General features: G+C 45.6%; 1 long non-coding RNA gene across 1 annotated transcript; it reads right to left on the bottom strand.

Moving 5' to 3' along the window:
• Positions 1-4,317: 4,317 nt before the first annotated feature.
• Positions 4,318-5,599, bottom strand: LOC138919471 (uncharacterized). Its single transcript, XR_011429672.1, has 3 exons — positions 5,413-5,599; positions 4,828-5,120; positions 4,318-4,420 (listed from the first exon to the last, which is right to left on the bottom strand). It is a non-coding gene; the product is annotated as an uncharacterized lncRNA (long non-coding RNA).
• Between the last annotated feature and the right edge of the window lie 1,071 nt (positions 5,600-6,670).

Here is a 6,670-nt window from a genome sequence, read left to right as displayed (position 1 = left end):
ACTCTTTAGATTCCCCTTGTTCTTTAGTGTGTTTGTTGTAAATCCTACTATGTAGCAAAGCCTCTGCTGCATAATGGACACTTGACAAGTTCGTGGCCCCCTGGTCTAGATGCCCTGTTGGGATGTTTGTTGGAATCTACCTGGGGTCGCTTTCTTTTCTTGTGACATTTCTTTTTCCCACCCTCAAGTCTATCCTCTGAACCCACACACCACATAAACAACTGCATGTATGGGTGTGTGTGTCTCTGCCAACCTCACTTTTTCTTTTCTGTGTCTTATCCTAACCATGCCATGTTTTCTCTTCAGTTGAACAGACGCGGTAGAGGACTTACCCACCCATTCTGGAAAGTGACAGCTGTCCCTCTTCAGGAGATGACACCAGGGGTAGGAGCAAAGGATACGCTACTGCCACTTACCCCCAACCCCCACTTCATGGCTTCCCCTTTTGCATCACCACCACTTCTAAACCTCCATTTCCTGATTTGTCAGAACTTTTTTTAAACAAAACTAGAAAACACATGCGTCTGTGATGTCTGTAAATGCTCCGTCCCTTTATTGGTTTTGGGGTGACATTATTTTAGGCTATGATCCAGGGTATATTCCTGTTAAGGACTGTGTGCCCTGCTGTGGGGCAGAGGTCTGTGGGAGGGGTCAAAGTGGGGATGTGACTAAAAAGACTGCAGAGACCATGGCTCCCCACTTTTTTCCAATTTCTGACCCTTTGTAGAGGTGTCTTCCGTTTTTCTGAGTGGCCTGGGGGAGGCTGGGATGTTTCTGATTGAGGAGCTCGGTGAGCTGGTGCGTAATATTTCCTTTGTTGGAGGATGAAGTGGGAACTGGTGGAAAGCTTAGGCATCTCCTCTCAGGCTGTCTCTGTGTCTCCTCATCCGTTCCTTCAGCTTCTGGGTCTTGAGCACCAGGGTGTGGGCTTCCCAGGCCCCTTGTTACCCTTCCAGTAGGGCCTGAGACAGCTCCAGCTGCTGCTCCAGCAACTCCTCAGCTTGGGCCAGCTCAGCTGGGGGGGTGAGGCTGGGGATCCTGGGTGAGGGGGACATTGGGGAGGGAACTTCATCAGCCAGGACAGGGGCCTGAGGCACGTTGGAAGTCAGGAATTATGCCTCTCCCATTTTGGGACCCTATTGAAGGTCATCTGTACTGTGCAGCCCACCTAGCTTCCTGTGTTAGGTAAAGGCCTCTAGGCGATAGAGATCAGTGGCCCAGGGGCTATGACTGGCCTGGTACATGGATATAGGGTTATGGGAAAAGACAGACTGATTGTCCCCACCCCTCAGAAGCAATGACCTCTTAGATGGGAACTCTTCATGGACTGTGCAGGGAGGGAAGCGTGTGGGAGAGGGAGCCCTGAGGCCTGGAGTGGGGTCGGGGTGGGGAGCTGAGAGTTGGAACTAGGCAACAAACTCCAGGAGTGTAGGGAGCTGGTATCTGCAGGTCTGTGGTGCAGGATAAGTTTGAAAGGATCCCCTCGCAGTAGAAATACCCCCCACATGCCCCTCACGACCTGCACCCCCACCCTTGGGGCTGCTTACCTGTGAGCATGACTTCATCTTTCACCAATACCACACTGTGTTGGTTACCGTAGCTTTATAGTAAGTCTTGAAGTCCGGCTGTGTGAGTCCTCTGACTCTGCTGTCTCATGGTGTGCTGGCTACTCTGGCTCTTTGGCCTCTCCATATAAACTTTAGAATGAGTTCATCAATATCCTTGCTGGAATATTGACAATATCAGCTGTCAATATCTAAAATAACTTGCTGGGATTTTAATTTGAAATTTGTTGAATCTATAGATCAGCTTGGGAAGAACTGACATCTTGACAAGATTGAATTTTCCTATCCATGAACATGGAATATTTTTCCGTTTATTTAGTTCGATGATTTCTTTCATCAGAGTTTTGTAATTTTCTTCATATAGATCTTGTACATATTTTGATAGATTTATACCAAGTGTTTAATTTTTTGTGTGCTAATGTAAATGGTATTGTGTTTTTAGTTTCAGCTTCCAGTTGTTCATTGCTGATCTATAGGAAAGTGATTGACTTTTGCATATCAACCTTGTGTCCTGCATTTTACTATTATTGCTTAGTTGTTATTACAGGAGTTAGTGGTTGTTGTTGTTGATTCTTTGGATTTTCTACATAGACAATCAAGTCGTCTGCCAATAAACAAAGTTTTCTTTCTTCCTTCCCCCTCTGTATATCTTTTATTTCCTTTTTTTTTTTTTATTGGTTTGTATTAGCTAGGACTTCCAGTCTGATGTTGAAAAGGAGTGGTGAGAGGGGACATTCTTGCCTTGTTCCTGATCTTAGCAGGAAAGCCTCTCGCTCTCACTTCTCACTATCTAGTATGATGTTAGCTGTGGGTTTTTGGTAGATTTTTTAAAAATCAGATTGAGGAAGTTCCCCCTCTATTCCTAGTTTGCCAAGAGTTTTTATCATGAACGAGTGTTTGATTTTGTCAAATGCTTTCTCGGCATCTATTGAGCTGGTCTTGTGAATTTTCCTTTTTAGCTTGTTGACGTGATGGGTTACATTAATTCATTTTCTAACGTTGAACCAGCCTTGTATACTTGGGGGAAACCCCACTTTGTTATGGCATATAGTTGTTTTTATACATTGTGAGTTACATTTGCTAATATTTTGTTGAGGATTTTTGCATCTATGTTCATGAGAGATATTGGTCCATAGTTTTCTTTTTTCACAGTGTCTTTGTCTGGGTTTGGTATTAGGGTAATATTGGCCTTTAGAATGAGTTAGGAAGTATTCCTCCTGCATCTATCTTCTGGAAGTGATTGTCGAGAATTGTTATACTTTCTTCCCTAAATGTTTGGTAGAATTCACCAGGGAACCTATCAGGGCCTGGTGTTCTGGAATGTTATTAATTATTGATTCAATTTCTTGTATCGATCTAGATCTATTTGGATTGTCTACTTCATTTCACTTTTTAACATTATTTTTTGAATAATATTAGTTTGTAGAAGAGTTGTAAAGCTACAACACAGATTTCCCATATACCCTTCACCCAGCTTCCCTTGATGTTAATATCTTACAAAACCAAAATGTCAAGACAACAATGTTTCATTCTCACAAAAACAAAATGTCAAGACTAAGAAATTTGGAAACTAACCTTGGTGTAATACTATTAACTACACTATAGAATTTATTTGGATTTTACCAATCTTTCCACTATTGTCCTTTTTTTTTTTGTTCCAGGATCCAATCCAGGGTAGACTAATATGCATTAAGTTATCATGTCTTGTTAGGCTCTTCTGATCTGTTGAGTTTCTTACTCTTTACCTGTTTTCATGACCTTGAATGTTTTGAAGAGGAATGGAGAGAGAATTTGTAGAATGTCACTCAGTTTGGGTTCATCTGATGTTTTCTCATCATTAGACTGGTGTTCTGGGTTTGGGGGAAGAATGCCGTAGAAGTGAAGTGCCCTTCTCATCACATCATGTCAGGGGGAGCATGATGTCAACATGACATTTATCACTGATTTAATTACGTCTGCCAAGTTTCTGTAATTTTTCCCTCTCCGTACTCTATTCTTGAAAAGTGGGTCACCACGTCTAGCCCCCTTTCAAGGGGAGAGAAAGTAAGCTCCACCTCCTGGCAGGGGGATCCTCTTGCATCTATGTTCATGAGAGACATTACTTGGAATTCTTCTGTAGGGAAAATTTGTCCCTTTTTCCCATTTAAAAATTTTCAATCACTTATCTATTTCAGTTTGAACTTGATATTTACTTTATATTTTGGGTCATAATCCAAGACTATTGTTATTTTGCTGCTCAAATTGTTCCAGCTTTGTTCCTAGGGAGCTCTTTCATGTTGGCTCCTGTGTCCCTTTGACGTGCACGATTTTGTGGAGTTGCGCTTCTCTTCTGCTTTACAAGATGTTCCAGGCTCATCTTGTGTTGTTTCTGTCTCAGCTCTAGAATCAGCTATTTATCTAAGGATCCCTGGTTCCTTTTATTGGAGAATGATATTTGGAGACAAAGATCTGGGCACAGGGTGATGATTTCACTTTCTAAAGAGGACACAGAGGTTCTAGAGCCGTCCAAGCTCACACAGGCAAGTAGGTGGCTCTCACTTCAGCACCACATTCGAGTTTGTTCAGTGTAGCCTAAGGACCCAACACACTATGGCCAGTTCTCCATACATGCCTTTCTTTGTTAAAGCTTCTGTGTTTTCAGTCTACAGGGCTTAGACATTAAAATTTGATTTCTTAATAATTGGAGACTTTCCTAAAAGAAAAACTTTGATCTTACAAAATTGACTAGAATAGGCAAGAGAAACAAAAAAGCACCTGGAGCAATTTCTTTTATTTTTCTTTCATGTGGAATATTTTCCTCTTCTTGCTGCTGTTTCCATGTCCCTGGGCCTGGGGGAAGGATGGCTCCCCTGGGACTATGAGAGAAAAATGATGTGGAAACGTCTTCCTTCATTGCCTCCCCCAGCTCTTCAGCTTCTCCTCTGGCTGTGCCCATCCTCCTCCCCCACCCCTGGCCCAGGAGCCCTTCCTGCCTTCAGCCTCACCTAGAGGCCAGCCTCTCCCCTAGAGCTGCCCCTTAGTGGAAGTGAGCCATTCCTACCGCAGGAGGGCAGAGGAGGAGAGAGAGAGGTCAGAGCCTGGGACTGTGGGAGAAGGAACAGCAGGAATGAAGGAGGTTAGAGTAAGAAGGACTTCTGAATGAGGGTGAGATGTGAGTGATCAGAGGGGAACTGAGGACATTGCTGGCATCTCCATTGAGGAGGGGAGCATTAGGGGCAAACAACATGGGCAGAATCTGGATGAGGTTCACTCCCACGCTCACCTGTGTACTCTGACAAAACACCAGGTCACAGCAGGGGGCCCTTCAGGCCCAGGTCATGCACCAGACAGGTGTATCTTAGCTCCTCTCCAGCGAAGACCCCACCAGTGCCCACCCCTTATGTGTTTTGTCCCCCCCGTGTAAGGTTCCCCTGAGTCCTGAGTCCACAGTCAGCTCCTTCCCTTCCTGCAGCCAGGTCAGCATGGTGTTGGCAGGGAAACAGTCAAGTGCTCAGCCTCTCACAGTGTGATTGCCCTCATGGTCCTCCTTGTCAGTCACCACGACCTTGGAGGACACTGGTGAGAGACAGTAGAGAGATGGAGTGAGGTGGGGCCCCACCTTCGCTTCCTCCCTCTTCTCCTAGTCTTCCTCCACAGCAGCGCCTCCTCCCTCCCCCAGCCCCAGGACTTCTGAAAGCCCAGGCAGGGAGGGGGGAAGCCCACTTCTGTGCCAGGAGTCTCTCCACAGTGTGCGCACTTCCACTCCCACTGCAGTTGTAGGGCCTGCTCCGTGCAGAGCCCCGGGTACTCGCAGAAGGCGATCCAGGAATGTTCTTCCTTCAAATATCTGCGTGGCTCAGTTCCTCACCTGCTGCAAGTCTGCTCAGCTGTCACCTCATTGAGGCCCATCCTGACCGCACTATTTAAAAGTGCCACCTCTTCCATCACCTTGCATTGACGGTCGACTTTACATTGTTTTTTCCCTCTCTCTCTTTATCACTTTTTAACACACAATGAAGTTTTGTTTTCCCAAGGATGGCCTAAGCATTATCCCCCATCCCACATGCTCCTTTGCAATGTGACCTCGCCATCTCCTCTCTAGAGGTGAGGCCTAATTCCCTTCTTCTTGAATCAATGACCAGCTTTGACAACTAGAACATGGAATGGTGACATAGCTTGAATTCTGAGGTTCTGACCTAAGATGCCTCGTGGTTTCTGACTGGTCCTCTTGAAACACTCCCTCCCGAAACCCGAGTGCTGAGCTGGGAACAGCTAAGCCACGTGGAGAAGCAGGTGGAGGAGAACCTAGGTCTCCCTGTTAACAGCCCCACTGAGCTCCCAGCAAACAGCCAGCATCACCTGCAGCCCCATGACGGAGCCCTCTTGAATGTTCTGGATCCGTCGGGCCTCCAGATGACTGCGGTCCCAGCCCATGTCACATGGAGCAGAAGAGCTGCCCGACTCAGCCCTGTCAACCCACAGAATGAGAGAGAACAAAAAGGTTGTTGTGTATTTTAGGACTGTTTGTAACCCAGCAATAGATGATGGGAACACATCCCATATAATGTATTACTATTATGATGTTTTCATTTATTGTCTGTCTGTCCTGTCAGACTGTCAGCATCAGGAGAGGAGGTGTTTTGTCTGTTCTGATTAAATGATCCCCAGGCCTGGAACAATGCCTGGTACAGAGGCTCTCATGGAATATTTGCGAGTGAATGAGTAAATGCTGGGCCCACGTTCCTTAGAGCTGAGTCTGAGACTGAAAGGGAGAGTTTATGGTGTTGGTTTGGAGGTTGTCTTCCTCAGCTCCGGCTGCTGTAACAAAATACCACAGACTGGGGAGCTTAAACAGCTGAAGTTTATTTTCTCACACTTCTGGAGGCTAGAAATCCAAGATCAAAGTGCCAGGAAATTTGGTTTCTGATCAGGTCTCCCTCCTGGCTTGTGGATGGCTGTCTTCTTTCTGTGTCCTCACATGGCCTTTCCTCTGTGTGCAGAGAGAGAGATCTCTGGTGTCTCTTTCTCATAACCACCAGTCCTGTAAGACAGGGCCCCATTCTTATGACCTCATTTAACCTTAATTCTCTCCCTAAAGGCTTATCTCTAAATACAATCACATTTGG

This window comes from Equus caballus, chromosome 20 (assembly GCF_041296265.1).
Source record: "Equus caballus isolate H_3958 breed thoroughbred chromosome 20, TB-T2T, whole genome shotgun sequence".
NCBI classification, from domain to species: Eukaryota; Metazoa; Chordata; class Mammalia; order Perissodactyla; family Equidae; genus Equus; species Equus caballus.
Note: the sequence above shows the minus strand (reverse complement) of the source record. Positions and strands in the feature narration are given on the sequence as shown.